The 21,343-nt window shown below is 39.3% G+C and overlaps 1 non-coding gene across 3 annotated transcripts; it reads right to left on the reverse strand.

The window, feature by feature from the left end:
- Positions 1-8,774: 8,774 nt before the first annotated feature.
- LOC102118087 (uncharacterized) lies at positions 8,775-18,087 on the reverse strand. Of its 3 annotated transcripts, none has more exons than XR_006695569.3 (4): positions 17,875-18,087; positions 12,901-13,031; positions 12,180-12,260; positions 8,775-10,792 (listed from the first exon to the last, which is right to left on the reverse strand). It is a non-coding gene; the product is annotated as an uncharacterized protein (transcript). The 3 variants fall into 3 exon arrangements; XR_012430406.1 differs by having other exon boundaries at positions 12,180-12,346; XR_012430407.1 differs by lacking the exon at positions 17,875-18,087 and adding an exon at positions 16,079-16,242 and having other exon boundaries at positions 12,180-12,346.
- Between the last annotated feature and the right edge of the window lie 3,256 nt (positions 18,088-21,343).

The raw sequence follows: 21,343 nt of genomic DNA on the forward strand, positions 1-21,343 counted from the left end.
TTCATAGGCCTAGTAGTAATTGTTTCATAAATTTAAAAGCTTCACAGTTGGATGCATATATATTTAGAATTGTAATATCTTTTTGCTGGACTAATCTTTTTATCATTAGGTAACGTTCTTCTTTGTCTATTTTTACTGTTGTTGCTTTAAAGTCTGTTTTGTCTGATATAAGAATAGTGACTCCTACTCACTTTTGGTTTCCATTTGCATGGGATATCTTTTCCCATCCCTTTACCTTAAGTCTATGTAAGTCATTATGTTTTAGTTGGGTCTACTTTTTTTTTTTTTTTAATTTTTATCCATTCTGTCTTTCTGTATTCTTCTTCTTATTTTTTGAGACAGAGTTTCACTCTTGTTGCCCAGGCTGGAGTGCAATGGCACAATCTCAGCTCACTGCAATCTCTTCCCAGTTTCAAGCGATTCTCCTGCCTCAGCCTCCTGAGTAGCTGGAATTACAGGCATGCACCACCATGCCTGGATAATTTTGTATTTTTAGTAGAGACAGGGTTTCTCCACATTGATCAGGCTAGTCTTGAACTCCCAAACTCAGGTGATCCACCTGCCTTGGCCCCCCAAAAGCATTCCGTTTTGTAGTTGTTGTTGTTGTTGTTTTTTAGATGTAGTCTCACTCTGTCACTCAGGCTGGAGTGCAGTCGTGCAATCTCAGCTCACTGCAATCTCTACCTCCCGGTTCAAGCTATTCTCCTGTCTCAGCCTCCCGAGTAGCTGGGATTACAGATGCATGCCACCATGCCCGGTTAATTTTTGTATTTTTAGTAGAGATGGTGTTTCACCATGTTGGTCAGGCTGGTCTTGAACTCCTGACCTCAGGTGATCCACCCACCTCGGCCTTCCAAAGTGCTGGATTACAGGCGTGACCCACTCCGCCTGGCCAGCATTCTGTATTTTTAAAGTGGAGAATTTAGGCCACTGATCTTCAATGTTAGTATTAAGATGTTAGATACTGTTCTATTTATGATGTTAGTTGTTGCCTAAATGCCTTGTTGTTTTCATTGTGTTATTGTTTTATGGGCCCTGTAAGAGTTATGTTTTAAGGTGTCTGTTTTGGTGTATTTTGAGTTTTTTTTTTTTTTTTAAAGGATTTAGAAGTCTTTTTATCATTTCTTGTAGCGCTTATTTGTTATTGGGAAATTCTATCAGTGTTTGTCTGAAAAAGACTTTATTTCTCCTTTACTTTATGAAGTTTAGTTTTGCTGGTTACAAAATTTGTGGCAGACAATTATTTTAAGAAGGGTAAAGACAATACTCCAATCCTTTCTGGTTTGTAAGGTTTCTGCTGAGAAATCTGCTGTTAATCTTATAGGTTTTCCTTTATAGGTTACATGATGCTTTTGTCTCACAGCTCTTAAGATTCTTTTCTTCATCTTGACTTTAGATAACCTGATGACTATGTGCCTTGGCAATAAACTTTTTGTGATGAATTTTCCAGCAGTTTTGTGAGCTTCATGTATTTGGATGTCTAGATCTCTACCAAAACCAGGGAAACTTTCCTCAATTATTCCTTCAAATAAGTTTTCCAAACTTTTAGACTTATCTCCTTCCTCAGGAATACTAATTATTCTTAGGTTTAGCCATCTTATATAATCTCATTTTTTTTTTGAGACTTTGTTCATTTTTTAAAAATTCTTTTTTGTCTTGTCTTATTGGGTTAATTTGAAAGCCTTGTCTTCCAGCTCTGAAATTCTTTCTTCTACTCGTTCTAGTCTTTTGTTGACACTTTCCACTGTATTTTGTATTTTGCTACGTGTTTCTTTCATTTCCAGAAGTTCTGATTGTGATTTCTTTATGGTATCTATTTCTCTGGAAAATTCTTTATCCATATCCTGGATTGTTTTTAAAATTTCTTTAAGTTGGTCTTCAAGTTTCTCTGGTATCTGCTTGAGAAGTTTAATAATCAACCTTTTGAATTCTTTATGTGGCTATTGAGAGATTTTTTATTGTGTTAGATCCATTGCTGGGGAGCTAGTGTGATATTTTAAGCATGTCATGCAACCCTGTTGTGTCATATTACCATAATTACTTTTGTGGTTCCTTCTCATTTGGGTATACTCTTTCTTCAAATTTCTTGAATTTTTGATTGGACTGTGTTTTTTCTTTTTAATTTCTTTTTCTTCCTCTCATAAGCATCAGACATTAATTTTAGCTTAATTTGATTTTTGGTGCTTTTAGTGGTGAAGGCTCTTTATGATTTCCTTAGTTACAGAGAATCTTTGTGCACTGGCTATTTCCAGATGCTGGTTGTAGTAGTTATGTTCTTGATGTGCGGCAAGTTCACTGTCTCTTGTGAGGCTGGAATGGCAGGGATCTCTTGAAGTTTATCTCGTTCTCTTGTGGTGTACATTTTATTTATTTATTTTTTTTTCCCCTGGTAGTTTATTTACTGAGTTGATGATTCAGGCTTTAGGCCAATAGGGAAGGTATAGCTGTAGCTAAGGCAGGTGGGTAGATGTAATATCCAGCAGTGGAACAAGGTCCCAGCCTTGATAAGCGTGGCTGGGAGAGCTCTCAGTTAGATGTGCTAAGGTTTTATGAGGGTAAAAAGTGGGAGCTACCTCAGCTCCCCTGCCTGGCAAGCAGGAAATCTTTTCACCCCACAGGCTCATTCCTGTCCCAGTGTTTTGGCTATTCAGGTCAGACAGGCACCTCTCATCATTAGTAGGAATGTTGATGTTCCAAGTAGGGAGAAATTGTGACTCTGCCTCTCATGCAAGCCTCAATCTGGGGGTACTCCTCCTGTGGGGCTGTGTTCACCATGGATTGTTCCAGGAGGTCAGCAAGATTTTTAATGTGAAAGGTCAAATAGTAAATATTTTAGATTTTGTAATCCATATGGTTGCAATCACAACTACTCTGTTCCTTTTTCTTTCTTTCTTTCTTTTTACTTCTGAGACAGCATCTCTGTCACCCAGGCTGGAGTGCAGTGGCAGAACCTTGGCTTACTGCAGCCTCAACTTCCCTAAGCTCAGGTGAACTTCCCACCTCAGCCTCCCGAGTATCTGGGACCACAAGTGTGTGCCACCATGCCTGGCTAATTTTTAAAGAATTTTTAGTAGCGACGGGGGTTTTGCCATGTTGCCCTGACTGGTCTAGAACTCCAGGGCTCAAGCGATGTTCTTGTCTTGGCCTTCCAAAGTACTAGGATTATAGGTGTGAGCCACCACACCTGGCCAACTACTCTGTTTTGGTAGCAAATGCAGCTATAGATAGTATGTAAGCAAATGAGCGTGGCTGTTTCAACAAACTTTGTAAAAACAAGTGGTCATTAAATTTGCTTCCATGGTTATATCTTGCTAACCCCTTTACTACATATATGTCCTTGCTTGTAAGGCAGATGTTGGGTAGTGGCTTAAAGAAAAATGTTTAAGAGAAACATAAAAGTGATACCGAGATAGCAGCATTTAAAATATTAAAGGGAAACTACTTTCCATATTGAAGTATCCAAACGTTTCTCAGTCTAGATATCAACCTCTGACCTGCTGCCCATTTGATGTGGATTGACAAGTGTATACACGCAAACACAGCAGGTGCTTCATTAATGTCATTTCATTTAATGTCTTTTGTTATAATTTTGATGACAAAAAGTTAATTCCTGTCTGGGGGCCACTGTCTACGGAGATTGTACTTTCTCCTTATGTCTGCATGGGTTTCCTCCAGGTACTCTGGCTTCCTTTCATATCCCAAGAATGTGCACATTAGGTGAATTGTTGTGTCTAAATTGTCTCAGTTTGATTGAGTATGGGTGTGTGTGAGTGTGCCCTGTGATAGAATGGCATTGAGTCTATGGTTGCTTTCTGCCTTGTGCCCTGAACTGCTGAGATAGGCTCTGGACAGCCAAGACTGAACTGGAATAAGCCAGTTGGAAAATAAATGAATACAAATTGTTGGCAAATAAAAAATTTATAGACTATACTATAATCATACAAGTGCATGACAGTAAACAATTAGGTATGAAAATGTTCACTGAGTCCCATATATGTTATTCTTTTGAACTTTATGGTGGTAGTGTTATCAGAAAGTGGTCCCGATCCAGACCCCAAGAGAGGGTTCTTGGATCTCACACAAGAGAGAATACAAGGAGAGTCCATACAGTAAAGTGAATGCAAGTTTATTAGGAAAGTAAAGGAATAAAAGAATAGCTACACCATGCTGCCCAAGGTAATTTATAGATTCAATGCTATTCCCATCAAACTACCATTAACATTCTTCACAGAATTAGAAAAAACTACTTTAAATTTCATATGAAATCAAAGAAGACCTGTTACTTCACTTCAAACCATACCACAAGGCTACAGTAGCCAAAACAGCACGGTACTGGTACCAAAACATATAGACCAATGGAACAGAACAGACACCTCAGATAATAACACCACACATCTATAACCATCTCATCTTCAACAAACCTGACAAAAACAAACAATGGGGAAAGGATCTCCTGCTGGAAAAACTGGCTAGCCATATGCAGAAAACTAAAACTGGATCCCTTCCTTACACCTTGTACAAAAAGTAACTCAAGATGGATTAAAGATTTAAATGTAAAACCCAAAACCCTAAAAGCCCTAGGAAAAAACTTGGGCAATACCATTTAGAACACAGGCATGGGCAAAGTCTTCATGACAAAAATGCCAAAAGCAATTGCAACAAAAACCAAAATTCATAAATGAAGTCTAATTAAACTAAAGAGCTTCTGCACAGCAAAAGAAACTCTCATCAGAGTGAACAGGCAACCTACAGAATGGGAGAAAAATTTTGCAATCTACCCATCTGACAAAGGTCTAACATTCAGAATTTACAAGGAACTTAAACAAATTTACAAGAAAAACCGAAACAACTGCATCAAAAAGTGAGCAAAGGATATGAACAGACACTTCTCAAAAGAAGACATTTACGCAGCCAACATACATATGAAAAAAGCTTAACATCACTAATCATTAGAGAAATGCAAATCAAAACCACAATGAGATACCATCTTATGCTAGTCAGAATGGCGATTATTAAAAAGCCAAGAAACAACAGATGCTGGCGAGGCTGTAGATAAATAGAAATGTTTTTACACTGTTGATGGGAGTATAAATTAGTTCAATCATTATGGAAGACAGTGTGGCAATTCCTCAAGGATATAGATCCGTAAATACCATTTGACCCAGCAATCCCATCACTGGATATATACCCAAAGGATTATAAATCATTGTACTATAAAGACACATGCACATGTGTGTTTCCTGCAGCACTATTTACAATACCAAAGTCATGAAATCAACCCAAGTGCCCACTAATGATAGACTAGATAAAGAAAATGTGGTACATATACACCGTGGAATACTATGCAGCCATAAAAAGGAATAAGATCACGTCCTTTGCAGGGACATAAATGAAGCTAGAAGTCATCATCCTCAGCAAACTAACACAGGAACAGAAAACCAAACACCACATGTTCTCACTCGTAAGTGGGAATTGAACAATAAGAACATATAGACACAGGAAAGGGAACAACACACTCTAGGGCCTGTTGGTGGGTTGGGGGAGAGGGGTGGGAACTTAGAGGACAGGTCAATAGGTACAGAAAACCACCATGGCACATGTATACCTATGTAACAAACCTGCATGCTCTACACATGTATACTGGAACTTACAAAAAAAGACAGCTACTCCATAGACAGAGCAGCCCAAAAGGCTGCTGGTTGCCTATTTTTATTGTTATTTCTTGATTATATGCTAAACAAGGGGTGGGTTATTCATGCCTCTCCTTTTCAGACCATGTAGGGTAACTTCCTGTCATTGCCATGACATTTGTAAACTGTCATGATGCTGGTGGGAGTATAGCAGTGAGGATGACCAGAGGTCATTCTTGTTGCCATCTTGGTTTTGGTGGGTTTTAGCTGGCTTCTTTACTGCAAGCTGTTTTATCAGCAAGGTATTTATGACCTGTATCTTATGCTGACCTCTTATCTTATCCTGTGACTTGGAATGCCTTAACCATCTGGGAATGCAGCCTAGTAGGTCTCAGCCTCATTTCAGCTAGCTGCTTTAAAGATGGAGTCACTCTGGTTCACACATCTCTGACAGTAGAACGTACTCATTACAGTTTTCCCTTTGGAAAATATTTATTCCCCGATTTAACCCATGACCACTATAACCACCATCATTCATTGATTCACCACATATTGGGTAAATAATAATCTTACTTGTTACTTCATGTTTATTTCAATGTTTAATATTAGATGTGTTTGAGGACTTCATTTAGAAGTTTGGCGAGGTTTTTGTCCAGAAATATGCCAAAGGAACGGAACAGTTGTTTATATCAATTATTCTATGGTAAAATTTGTTTCATCATACATCATTTCACTTAAAGTCAGTTTCCAAGGACCTATAGGTGACATTAAATGAAGATTTACTATATGTGTAAAATACACACACACACACACACCCCCTACCAGTGGTAAATACAGTAACAGAGGGATGGAGATATGAAAGGAAAATAAATCTTGAGGCACCAAAATCATGAAGCTAAATGGAAAAGTCTAGCTGGGAACTGCTTAGAGTAAATGTGCCTCCCATTCTATTCAAAGTCACCCCTCTGCTCACTGAGATAAATAAATGCGTATCTGATTGCCTCCTTTAGAGAGGCTAATTAGAAATTGAAAAGAATGTTACCATTTGTCTCTTATCTACCTATCAGCTGGAAGTCCCCTCCCCACTTCAAGTCATCCTGCCATAGCTTCCAGTTGTCCTGCCTTTTCAGACCAAACCAATGGTTATCTTACATATGTCGATTGATGTCTCAAGTCTCCATAAAATGTATAACAACCAAACTGTGCTCTGACTACCTTGGGCACATGTCTTAAGGACCTCCTGAGGCTGTGTCATGGGCACCAGTCCTCAACCTTGGCAAAATAAACTTTCTAAATAAACTGAGACCTGTCTCAGATATTTGGGGTTTACAGAGCGTAGGTGAGTGAAAAAAAAAGGGCATAACTTATCTAACTACAGTTTCAAGGAAAGGCTCCAGACACAAGTTATGTAAGTTCAGAATAATCTGCACGATTTTGCCCAGCAAATGCAAAGGGAGAAAGTGAATTCCAGGTAGGAGAAACTACAAATACAAAAGGAAGATTTAAAACACTTGGGATGTTGAGGGGCATGGCCTAAAGCATAAGGAGCTGGAAACTGTAGTAAATGCTGCAGGAGTAGTAAATAGTGGAGTTGGAAAAGGAAAAGGAGCCAGGTCATGAAAGCTTTTAGTTGCCAGACTGAAAAAGTGGTTTTTATTCAAGAGGGAAGTACTTTAAGAGTGTCCTACAGATCAGAGACCTCCCGGGGTACATTCTCACCTAGAAAATTTGAATTCACAGGTTGCATTTTCTCTTTTCTTCTGTTTTGTGACACCATCAGTTATTAGTATTATATCAATTAGTATAATACCAATACATTAATAAGTCAAAGCTTTTTCGGAGGGTGCCTCCACAATGGATATATAAATGTACGGGTGGATTTTTCAGATGCACTGGCAGAGCAAATATCGGTTTTATATAAAAAGTAAGCATAGCCAATTGGATAAATGTGAAGGAATGCTTCGAACTACTCATCACATCCTAATCACAAAAGCAGAAAGGACAATGGATAAAGACAAAAGCAAATGCAGTTATCACAGTCTGGCCTTATACAACTATTAGGACAAGAGAGGAGGGAGAAAAGCAGGCCCACGTCAGTTTAAAAATGTCGTGTAAGTCAGGTACCTTGAAAACAATCACAGGCTTTGTTCCAGCAAGGCTGAAACCGCCTTTGCAAAAATTGTAACTGAGGAAATTATGACAGTAAAAGAGATCAGACCTAACTGACTCGACTCCATCTTGCTTCTAACCTTTAAGCTGGCCTTGTTCATTCCTGGGCATAGGCCAAACTAACTTTGGGAAGGAATTTAGTTTATAGTTCAACTTTGAAACAAAATTAATAATAGTGCTTTCCCAAAGGGGAAAGAAAAACAAAACAAATCACCCCTTCTTGCCTAGAGACCAGTCTGAGTCTCTCTTTGTAGGACTAACAAACTAGCTATAAGATTGGAAATTATGGTTTGGGGCCATGCAGCCTCTGGCTGCAAGTGTCTGAACCTCCTCAAATTGCTCCTGGGAATAACATCACTACTGCAAAATCTAACATCCGTGCTTGAGATATTTTGCAGACCCTGCACTCCAGGTCTGGTAATCTGGCTCAACTAGATTGAGTCAGGTAATCTGGATCAACCAGCTCTGCGATTTCACCCAAGAACAGAAGACAGCAAGAGAAACTCACTTTTACCCCCTATGATTCCATCTCCAACCCAACCAATCAGCACACCCCACTTCCCGAGCCTCTCCCCAGCAAATTATCCTTAAAAACTCTGATCCCGGGGAAGGCTTGCGGAGACAGATTTGAGTAATAATAAAACTCCAGTGTCCCATACAGCCTCTCTGCATGAATTACTCTTTCTGCATTGCAATTCTCTTGTCTTGATAAATAGGTTCTGTCTAGGCAGCGGGCAGGGTTTCTAGGAGGCTGACAAGGAAAACAAACAAACAAACAAAAATTTGCCTTACAACCAATAGGGCAGAGGTCGGGATGGGGGCAGATGGGTGAGAACTAACAAATTAGCTCAAATTTTGGCCTCTCCTGGCCTCCTTCCATCTGGGAATTGGGGGAACCTTCCAGTAACAGCTGGGAGATTGTGCTTTTGTGGTGAGTGGGGGCAGAGTGTGGAGGAAAAGAGTGAAACTCTGTAAAATATTTGAAAAGATTTATTCTGAGACAAATATGAGTGACTATGGCCTGTGACACAGCCCTCAGGATATCCTGAGAACATGTGCCCAAGGTGGTTGGGGTGCAGCTTGATTTTATACATTTTAGGGAGACATGAGACATTTAAATACATTTAAGATACACATCGATTCGGTCCAGAAAGGCGGGACAACTGGAAGCAGGGGATGCTTTCAATTTATAGGTAGATTTGAAAATTTTCTGATTGGCAACTGGTTGAGTTATTATCAATAAAATGCAATGTCTGGGTTATAGTAAGAGATTGTAGACACCAAAGTTTCATCATCCTGATGGAGCCCGGCTTCAGAGAGAATACATTAGAATATTTCTTATCATACTTAAGGTCTGTGTTTATGCTAATGTTGGAGGGTATAATGATGCAGGTCTGACCCCCTCACTTTCTGTCATATCCTGAACCAGTTTTTCAGGTTAAATTTTAGAGTGCCCTGGCAGAGGAGGATGTCCATTCAGATGGTTGGGGGGGGCCTTAGAATTTTATTTTGGGTTTACAGTAGTTTAGTCTTTTATGAGAATGAAAGCCCAGGGTATGGCTGGCTGGTTAGTGTGGGTTGGAACTCCACAGTTTATTTGTAGCCAGTAGAGACAGCTTAGGTTTGGGATGACTCTGCCTAATCCATTTCCTGTGGAATTGTTCCCCGTCGTGGTAGGCACTGAAGGGTCTGAAGAGCTACCTTATTGAGTGGTTCATTTTTAACTTTTCCTAGTCCTTAGAGCTCCTAGATGTGTATATAAGCCTAACGCCATAGGGATTCCCCTTATAGGGTAGTAAATGGGAGGTGAGGGTAATTACACTGATGTGTATAGTTCTCAGAATGAAAACTGTGTCACAGTCCAAGTCTTTAATGGCTTGGTTCAAGAATGCGATGCTTGGGAGAAAACATCTTGGTGGACAGTCTGAATAAATTGGGAATCATAACTTTTATGGAGTTTTGATAGATGTTGAGAATACTGTACATTGTTTGGAAAGGAAATTCAGTGGAAAATGGAGAATCGAATAAGTATGGAGCGAGTCCTATCTAAATAACCTTCGTTAAACTGTAAATCTTTAGATCTATTTTCTTTTTTGTCCTTACAAAAACTATATCTGACTAGAATTATTCTGTGTGATTGGTACATGGATATTTCTACTACTATTACTCTTTATAACCTTCACACTGTTAGAGACATGGTTTTGCATTAATTAAACATTTTATCGAAAAATATTACATCTCTTATAAAAGGGTACATATGTAAAAAGAGAACAAATTTTCGTTCCATTGCAATTTCTCTGAGGAAATTAAAAAGCTGCCTTCAAAATAAGAGGCTAAAACAGAAATGATTCTAAAAGTTAATGTCCTAATGATCAGCAGAAGATGGCAACTTCAGTTAGGTAGAGAAAAACTTGTGAGTGGCTATGGTAACTTAGAGAAACTTTCAGTTTAGTAGGGAAGAAAAACGTATCATGGAAGACGTGAGCATATTGATGCTAAAACAGTTTTACCTGCCACTGAAATTTATGCTCTAGAGGGAAAAGAAGACTATCTCATCGTTCTTGAGGGAAGCTGCTAGGATAGCAATGGCCCATGACTGTTTCACTGGGGAGAGTATGAAATAATCTTTAAACTCAAATAAATGGACCAAATTAAATTTGTCAGTATAGATTTAGTAAAATAAGATTGCTAGCCAATAATTACAGAAAGAAAAAGTACCACATTTGTTCACAAAGTCCAATATTTTGTTTGTTTAAAGCACAGCTTTGAGTGGAGCTGTTACCTATTTATGTAATTTTTCTTGTTGAAATGAACAAAATAAAATTCCCTAAAAACTGTAGTAAAATCAGAGAATTGTACACCTCCTTACCAGAGACTATAAAGCATCTATTGAATATTGTGAAACTGGGACCAGGTCAAAGGAGGATGTTGAGCATATCTTCTGTAATCTCAAACTTAGTCTAGAACTCCAAAGGACCTACCCAATATTTTACCTGGAAAGATAAGAAATAAATATTTGAATTAACAGGTCACCCTATTGAAATTCACGTATAAGTACACATTATATGTGTATGACAATGTTCTTGGTGACATTGTTCATAATAACCAAATTTTGGAAACTGTTCCAATATATATGAACAAGGATTTGCTAAATAAATTATGCTTTATTCACACAACGGAATACTATATAAAGAAGTAACTGTGTAGAAAAGAACCTACAAACATGTTCACATTCTATTAAGTGGAGAAATTTATAGAGGAGGATATATACTATGGTTCCATTTTTACAACTTCATATATGTGTACATAGATGGATTTAATGTACAGGTGTATATATGCGTTCTCTGCCTCTCTAGTCCTCTCTCTCTGTGTCTCTACAAACGTGTACATGTGTGCACACAAATACACAGAAAGGAAATGCTATGGTTTGAATATTCCCTCTAAAACTTATGTTGAAACTTTATCTCCAATATGGCAGTATTCAGAGGTATGGCCTTTAACAGGTGATTGGAACATGAGGGTTCTGCCCTTGTGAATGGATTAATCCACTGATGGATTATCATGGAAATAGAACTGGTGGCTTTATAAGAAGATAAAAAGAGACCTAAGCTACCATGTTAGCATACTTAGTCCCCTTGCCATGTGATACCCTGCGCTACTTCAGGACTGCAGAGAGTTTCTACCATCAAGAAGGCCCTCACCACATGTGGCCCCTCAATCTTGAACTTCCCAGCCTCCAGAACTGTAAGAAATAAACTTTATTTTTTTAATAAAATTTCAGGTATTTTGTTATAAGCAACAGAAAACGGTTTAAGACAGGTGCCATGAGTGAGAGTGAACCTCCAGAGTTTATGATCATTTGATGCCTAGGAGCTGTGTTGGACTTGACATAGCCAAACCTTGATCCGACTGTTGATGGCCTACATGTGATATAGGAAATATATTGGATATTGTGATTGTCTTTAATCAAACCATAAAGCTAGACCACACTGCTTTAGGCATAGACAGAATTTCCTCTAAAGGTAATATGTTGCCACTGTCAGATTCAATGTATGAATATGAAATAAAGACCTAGAAGGCAGTCCTTACATTGATTATGAATGAAGAAAAAAAAATACTCCTTCCAGTATCTGGGGCTGGTGAAAAATTTGGCCTTGATCTCCACCTTGTGGAGAGATGTGGAGATGCTCTACACACTTCCAGTGATTGGAAGGTGAGCTGTCTGAAGCCAAGTGAAGGCAGAAAAGGAAGACAGACAGGAGAGTCAACTTGGTAAGAGACTCTGGGATTGGTCTGTGCCTGAATAGTTATAATTATATTCAGTGTAGCATTTTCCTTCTTATACTCCAATACTTTCAGTAAAATCTTACAAATGCTTACCTTATGCCCACTCTTAGGATTAAATAGAAAAGAGGCCATCCTGTTGGTTTCACAGCAGTCACCCATGAAGAACACCTGTTCCTAGGACAGATGATTGCCCAGGGTTTAGCACCACCAGAAGCAGGAACATGCTACCATCACAAGACGGGAGCAGAAGATCTGAGAGGCTTGTTCATGAGCACATGTGGGGATAATAACATTAAGGATAAATCATCTGAAGGCTCTATAAATGGTGAAACCCTTTTAATTAACAGTATTTACCTGAGGACAGGACTCAGTGAGGTAAATATGATTTTATGTGGAGTCTTGCAATAAGTTTGTCTCCCAGCCTCCAGCCACTCCAGCCCTAATATACATATACCCTTTATACTTCTAGACCTTTTAAAGCATGCATCTGATCCTATTGTCACTGCTCAAAATCATCAATACTTTCCCTTCTGCCTGCAGAATAGATTCCAAATTCCTTAAACTTTCATTGAAAGGCCATTGTAGATTACAGTGTTAGATTAAACACAACATATATTTACAACCTCAGCAATCTCTATACATCTTTTCACAATCTTTAGGTATATGAGAGTCCTAGCTGTTCTACAAAACCTGACAGTGTAATTTGGCAAACATAGTAATTTTGGCTTTTATCCAGCTTGGCCCTGCTGGTTTTTTTTTTTTCAAGAGGTCTGAGTCTGCATTGGTTACCAAGAGTTTCTTAGTCAAGCCCTACCTATATGGCAGTCAGTAGGAATTTCTGCCAGAGTATGGTGAACCAATCATTGAGGTTCTCCAGTCCATCATGGATTATTCAGTGAGAGAGTAAAAGTAGATGAAGCATCATCAGTTTACCACCATCTTAACCTAGAAACAAAAACACAGTAAAAAGGAAAGGACACTAAAAGAACCAACCAGCAAACAAAACAACCAGTATTCCAAGTGAGATTTATTTTTTTATGTTCTATTTTTCTGTTAGTGGCCTCTTAAGTTGCAAAATATAACTGAATATGAATTAAACTGTAAATACATAATTGACTCATTTATCTATTTTTCTCAGAGACAAAGGCATAGTGCTAGTTTTCTTTGAAAACATTCTAAACCATGCTAAAACATGTCCAGTTTACAACCGGCCTTTAGAATTTGTATAGGGCTGATTTTCTGCTTCGAAACTGATGCTATTATGTCTCTTCCAGCTTTACTAAAAAGGATTTTGTACTGTATGTTTATATCAGATCTAAAGCCCTCACAAAACATGAAGACATAATTAAATGTAATCATTTTTGCTGATTCTCTGGACATGGTCCTAATGTAGATAAAATTAAGACCTCATTCATAGGAAAAGTTGGTCATTCATCCAGTGTCTACCTATGATCATTGTTGTCCATACACTGACTTAAAATTGCCCCTTCACGATTCATGACACAGCACTGTCAACAACTTCACATGTGTTTTCACACTCTCGTTCTGCTTGGATCCTCACTAAATCTTGTGACGTACTCAGAGCAGATTCGGGTTTCACCTGACACACCCATGTAACTATTCTGAAGAGAAGTTTGGTATTCTCTAGCAAAATCAAAGATGTGCCCACCCTATGACCCAGCAATTCTAGGCATATGCACAACAGAAATTCATGTGCAAAAGGAGAAATGTTTAAGGATATTTTAGAACAAGAACTAAAAAAAAAAAAAAAAAAAAAAAAAGAAAAAAAAATCCCAAATTGACAATTACCTAAATATTCATTCTTTGGGAATATATACATTGTAGTACAGCCACAAAATGGCATTTTATATATCCATATGAAAAGGTCACAAAAATAGAGTGAAAAAAGCAGGATACAAAAATACTGGCATAGTACATGATATGGGTAAAAATTTAAAACACAAAAACAATATATATTTTGGGGATACATATATAGTGAAAAAATAAACTAATAGGAAGGACATATCAACTACAGTTCAATGACAATGGAAAAAAATGGGGTTGGAATAAAATAAGAACTAAAAATATCTCTCTTTTTAAATTTCCTTCACAAAAAAAAGGGACAAAGAAGGAGAAGAGGCAGCAGCAGTAGCAGTGTGGCTTGGGAGTCAGACACACTGATTTAAGATGTGACTCCTATAGGACCTTACAGTTACTTTAAACCCTTTCCACTCTCTGGACCTGTTTCATACTCTGTACAAATGAGGAGGGAGACTAGATAATCTCAAGGCCCACACAGCTCTTAAATTCTGTTTTTCTGTCCTTACCACCAGTCCTTGTCTGTATATGCTTATGTTCTTAATTTCCATATACCCAGTTAACAATCTTCTGTACATCTAAGTAACAAATTGGCATTTCCTCTCCTGGTACAGAATGTTACGGGCATTAAAAATTAAAAAAAAAAAAAAAGAAACATATTAGTTAATTTTTTTTTTTTGTAAGTGCCAGAAAATGAAAGCAATATATTGACTAATAATACTGGACAAACAGAGGGAAGAAGAGGCCTAAAGTCTCTCTAAATCCACAGATTCAGGACTGGTACAATGGCTCACACCTATAATCCCAGCACTTTGGGAGGCCGAGGTGGGCGGATCACCCGAGGTCAGGAGTTGGAGACCAGCCTGGTCAACATGGTGAAACCCCGTCTCTACTAAAAATACAAAAATTATCCGGGCATGGTGGTGGCTGGTATCTGTAGTCACAGATACTTGGAAGGCTGAGACAGGAGAATCATTTGAACCCTGAAGATGGAGGTTGCAGTGAGCCAAGATCACACCACTGCACTCCAGTCTGGGAGACAGAATGAGACTCCATCTCAAAAAAAAAACCAAAAAAAAAAAAACCAAACCAAAAAAAACCTGCAGATTCAAATGTTATAATCATGATAAAGTTTTTGTTTGTTTGTTTCATTTTGTGATTTGGTTTCCCCCTGTGGGTACCTTTATTCTTATGCATATCTTCTCTATATACTTTCAAAGGTGGCCAGCTAAAGGTCCAGATTTATGACATTATTAAGGTAAACTTTATCAATGGATAAAAAGTTCCTCAGCTTCAAATCCCCAAAACTACAGCTCTAAACTCTCTTATAATTCCTATCATGGCATAGATGAGCACTGCAGATATTAAACTGGTTTCTGGATTTTATACTTATTTCCTATCTGCATTTTCCTGCAAGAGTAATATTCACTCACTGATTTATGGTAACCTTTTTTTACACTTAAATATCCCATTGCACTTCACAAGTGTTTCTTTGCTCATTACATGACTAGAGCATCACAAAAAGCCTGTGAGGTGCATGGCTTGTCAGTACCATACCCCACCCTCAATTCCCTGTGCCTTTCATTTTGTTTCAGGAATTAATGGATCCAAAAGGAAGATAAGTTGACTGACTTCCTCATGTCTCACAGGCAATAGGTGATAGAATTGGAGCAAGAAGGTTCTCCATTATCTGTTGCTTCCCTCTGAGTTTGTTCACAATGTACAGCTAAGTGATAGGTGAGAAAACATCTTTGTTGTCCTGAGGCTGTCCAGAGATGGACACTTGACTCCATGGTTACTTGGAGAGGTACTACATCCTCTCAGGGTAAATGGGCTCACCCTGGACAGCATCACGGACCACCCAGGATCATGATGGCATTCTCAGGGCCAGAAGCAACATATGGAGAAACCCCTTATCCTGAATGCATCCAGGTCAGGCTTGAGCTATAACTTCTGCCCAGATTCAGGGGAGCTGGAGCAGGAAGTTTAGGGTCTGGTGTTGGGAGCCCAAGGTTGGAGTTCCAGCCCCACTGCTGATTGGCTTGGGGGATCTGGGAGACCTGCCACTTCCCTTCTCAGTTTCTTCTTGTGAGAAAAGAGAGGCAAACATCTGACCTCACAGAAGCACTGGAAGTTATCATCTGAAAGAATGGCCATAAGATTATTACTGTCACCTCAGTTCTCTTCTCCAGTGCTTCTGTGGACCCTCGTGGCAAATCCCTTCTACTTGTCTTGAGAAGAAAATACCCAGGGCCAGCATTGCTTCTCTCAGCCAATCAGTTAGTCAAAAAGTACTTTCTGATGCCCCAGAAAGAACCTTGTCCGTGCTGGGCAACGTCTAGGATATAGAGAGGAATTCAATCACACAGCTGTTGCCTCTGAAGAGATCACAGAGAAGCTGTCATTCTGGGGAAACAGGAGGTACCAGTAAATACTGTAACAAAGGGATAAAAGATATAAGAGTACAAAGGAGTGATCAATCGACCAAGCTGTGGAATTAAGTAAAGACTTCAGATATGAAATGTTTAAGTAAGTCCTGTTTCCACCCAGGTAACGCAGTGAGAGGAAGCGCATTCCAGGCAGGAGAAACAAGTGCAAAAACCAAGAGACTTGAAACAACTTGGACTGTTGAAGGAAATGGCCTGAAATATAAGGACCAGGGAGTCATAGTAAATAATGCAGTAGTAAATAGTTAAGCTACAAAGGTAGAAAAGAGCCAGATCATGAAGGGCCTTGAATGCTGGGCTGAAAAAGTGGTCTTCATTCCAGGCAAATTATGTAATGCTCTCATGCAGTTTAGTGACCCCATTTGTCATGCAAAATTACAAACTGCATTTTCATTCTGTGAAACTATCCACTTTAAAAGGCATCATCAATTTCAGACAATACTGATATGTTAATATTTATTCCAAAACCTGCCTTTCCTTGTGCAGGGTGATAAGTTTTCAACAGTCACTCTTGAGACATCTGTTCTTTTCGTGCCCTCCAGCTGGTGGTACTCATGTGTGCAGGGTACTCACATTTTAGTGAATGAGGGGAAAAAGGAGAGTGAGAGAGAAGGAATAAGAGGTGAGGATTAGAAAACTTTGAGATTCTCTACCCTTCCCCCAGCCATCCCACTACTCTTCAGTTCTTTTCTCTCTTCCCATGCAGAATGGAATCTCCTAAGAAACAGTCACAATCTCATACAGGGTAACTGATAGCATGCCAAGTGTCTGAGGTTTTGGAAAGAAGTGGGCCAAGTACCATTTGAATTACTGTGTGGGTGAATCTGATAGTTTGTGCACAGTGATTTGTCTACTTCAGTGTTTAAGCAAGGGAGGCCCTAAAGCCAACGAACATCCACAGTTATCAACAAATATTCAGCAAATAATAAATCAACAGATATCCATGGGAATCAACAGTTTCAATAGACCTGAGTGAGTGTGATGAGCAAAGGCTCTGCAAGGTCAGTACTATGCCAGGGTGGGGCTTGACTACTGGGGACCCCGCTGAGGCCATCTGCACGAGAAATATTTTGTGTTCCATACTAAATGCTGGTAAGAAGAGGCAGATCACCGAATGATAGCATCTGGGTGGTGCTTGGCTATGTATGTGTAATAGAGGACTGATATAATAGAGCTGTAGGTTAACTAGGGCTCTCCTTTCATTGGCCCTGACTTCCTTCTTTTATTTTAGTTTTTTAGAGATGGAGGTCTCACTATGTTGCCCAGATGGGACTTGAACTCCTGCACTCAGGGATCCTCTCACTTTAGCCGTCCCAGCAGCTGGAACTACAGGCACACACCAGCGCGGCCCTCTAATTTCCTTCTTTAATTAGTCAACCAAGCTTTGAGTTAGGCTTTCAGAGCCCACCTCCCCTCTCTCTCGTTCACGAAGGCACTGTTTTGTGACACTTGCTCCATCCATTCCATTTGCTTTCTGCTGTGTTATAGGGTGCAAAGAGGAGATTAAAAAAATAACCTCTTACCTTCCAGATGTTTGCTGTTGGTCTCCTGGTCTCATTCATAACATTGGGGTGGGGTGAAGGAAACCATACTGTCCCTCAAAATCTTTCCAGCTTTAGAGATGTCTGAGGAAGAAGTGAGTTGCTGGTGCTCACACCGGTGGACACATTACTTTGATACAATGAAAAGAAAGTCATGTATAGGTTCTTGGTGGTGGGCAGGTTTATTCAAAGGAGCTGTAAAGCAAAAAAATACAGTGGAGGAGCTGACATTTCAGATTAAGTGAAAAAAAAAATTGTCACAAAGAGATTTACGGGGAGGAGGGAAACCAAAAAGGACTTCCAAGACATCACACTCTTCGTTTACCTCCTACCTCACTGATGGTGACTTCTCAGTCTCTTGTTTTGTCTCCTCTTCTCTCTGATCTCTTTAAGACCCAGGGCTCTGTGCATGGTCATCTGTTGTTCTCTATGTACACCTACTCCCTAGGGTGATCTCATACTGTCCCATGGTTTTAAGTATCATTTACATGGAGAAATTTCCAACTTATGTATCCAGCTTAGTCAGACCTCTCCCATGAACTGCACACTCCAATAACAGCTCAACAGCCCCACTTAATGTCCTAAAAACACCTTCAAACTCAACTTGTCCAAAACTGATTTCCTAGCCTCTCCTCTTCCTAGAACCCATCCAAACCACAGCCTTCCTCATCTATATCAGTGGCAACTCCATCTTCCCAGTTTTTTTTTGGAGCCATCCATGACTCCTCTCTTTCCTTACATTTGTGAGAAAATTCTACTTACTCTTCCTTCAAAATATACCCCCAATTTAAATACCTCTCACCACCTCCATTGTTACCTCTCAGATATCATAATCTCACATATGGGAATACTGCGATACTCTAACTAGTTTCCCTGCTTCCTCACCTTCTCCTTTATAGCCCATCCTTAAAACAGCAGAGAGATTTTTTAGAAACATAAATCAGGTCAATTATCTGCTGAAAATCCAGAGTGGGTTTGTGGACATGGGATGCAACACCCAGGTTATGCTTCAGTGATGGACTTATCATGCTGCTTCAGCTCTCACCCCCATTAGAGATTGCCTCAGGTGCTGAAAGCAACCTTGCCCAAGGCTACATCCCTTCCTGGGGCAGCCCACATCCAAAGAGTGATTAGTGTAGGGGTTGAAAGGCCTGTAAATATTACCCCAACTCTGAACGGCCATTCTAGTTCCAAAGCTTCCTGTGGGTGTGGTTGACACTGTCACTGAGTCTTTTTCAGAGCTTCACTTTCTTTGTGCTCCTGCTGCTTTCCCATTTATTCCCCAGGTATTGATCCCAAGGGCACTGCTTAATAAATTTTCTACAAGATTAACTTTGTTTCTGGGTCTGTTTCCTGGGAAAACCCAACTTGTGACAGGCTCCCCATTTCATGCGGAGTAAATGTCAAGTCTTAAAAATGCCTTATATTATTTAGACCCTTACTTCCTCTCTGACTTCTCCTGTGTCTTTCTCCTTCACCTATGTAGCTCTAGCTAAATAAGCCTCCTTGTTAGTCTTTGAACATGCCAAAGACACACTTATCTCTTAGGCCCTTTCCTCTAGTAGTTCCTTTTGCCTAGAATGCTCTTTCTCTAGATATATGCTTGGCTAACTCACTTCCTTCATTTCTTTGCTCAAATATTACCTTCTCCATGAAGTCCACCCCAATCTCCCTATTTACCATGGTGATCTACCACTTCCCTTCCCTCTTACCTTGTTCTAATTTTCTTTTTTATAACAGTTATCACTTTTTGACATCCCACATAATTTACTATGTTTTTTGTTTGTTTGTTTGTTTGGGGGTTTTTTTAGTGTTAGCCTCCCCTTGCTTGAATGTAAGCTCCACGAGGCATCACTGAATTCTTTGTTCATGAAATATCCCAAATGCCTAGTTAAAGTGCCTGGAACAAAGTAGGCACTGAATACATTTGTTGAACAAATGAATGAATAAAGTAAATTTAACAGTAGGAACAAAGTGTATGTAGAAAGAGGGTGATAGAGAGGGAAGAATATGAATGGGTCATGGAGAAAAATCACAGCTATGAATCACTTCTCCCTTGGTGCTAATGTTTCTTTCCCATTTCTTTATGCAAATATTAGGAAAAAATGATAATTAGAGCATTACTTGGCATCAAGGGACCTAGTTTCAGTCCAGCACTCTTACTAGCTGTGTGACCCTGGTTTCCTTTTTCTCTTTAAGCTTAATCTCCTTATCTGAAAAATGGAGGTAGTAACACTCAGCTTCCAGTATCCTGTGAAGATTAAGATGTGCCCAGCACATACTAGGTGTCCAACAAATGTTTACTGACATCCCGACATCCTCCAAAGGCAAATGATTTAAACTAATAATGCAAATGTCTTGTAGTATATGCTTGAAAATGTAACCAGAAAAATAGGTATACACATTCATTACATTATATGTGACCTTCAACTTTATGTTATGTACCTGTTTCATAGATTTGGGGTAGAGGAAGAAATCTGCCCCATTTGCATTTAATCAGTGACCTCTTAGCTACTTTACTTGCTTTCTAGGATAGCAACAGAAAAACATATTTAAGGCCAGGCACGGTGGGACATGCCTGTAATCCCAGCACTTTGGTAGGCTGAGGCAGGCGGATCACCTGAGGTCAGGAGTTCGAGACCAGCCTGACCAACATGGTGAAACCATGTCTCTATTAAAAATACAAAATTAACCAGGTGTGGTGGTGCCTGCCTATAATCCCAGCTACTCAGGGAGGCTGAGGCAGAAGAATTGCTTGAACCCGGAAGGTGGAGGTTGCAATGAGCCACGATTGGGCCATTGCATTCCAGTCTGGGCAACAAGAACGAAACTCAAAAACAAACAAACAAAAACCATATTTAAAAACTCCAAAAAAAAAAAATACCAGAAAACAACAGAGGTATAGTGTTAGCTGTGCAGAACAGTAGAGAAGAATCACAGGCCCTAGGTTTCAATGTTAAACACATTACTGAATTAATAGCTATGGATAAATGACATTAGGTATTCCAGCCTTTCAACTTGTTTTTTTCTCTCTAGAACACTCCTTCCTCAAATCATTGCATGGGCTGGCTTTGTTAGTTATTTGCTAATCCACTCAGGCCTTCCTCTGAAAACCTTTTGCTGAAGTAGTTCCCTTATTTCAGTTCATCTCTATCCATTGCTCTGCCTTTTTGTTCTTCATACAACTTATCACTCTCTGAAATCATACAGGTTATTTAGGTTATTTGTCTACATCTTTGTTGCTTTTCTCCCCTCTATGAGAATGTAAGCTCCCTGACAGAATGGACAGTATCTATCTCATTCATGACTATCGGGCAAATGCATCAAAAAGTAGCTGAATGAATGAATGATTGCATTCAGGATAATAACCCTGCTCTCTTAACTGTCCAGTAATGTTATAAAGATTAACGAGCTCTCTGGGAAAACAAACTCAGTTCTTAGCAGAGATTAA

This window comes from Macaca fascicularis, chromosome X (genome assembly GCF_037993035.2).
Source record: "Macaca fascicularis isolate 582-1 chromosome X, T2T-MFA8v1.1".
NCBI lineage: Eukaryota > Metazoa > Chordata > Mammalia > Primates > Cercopithecidae > Macaca > Macaca fascicularis.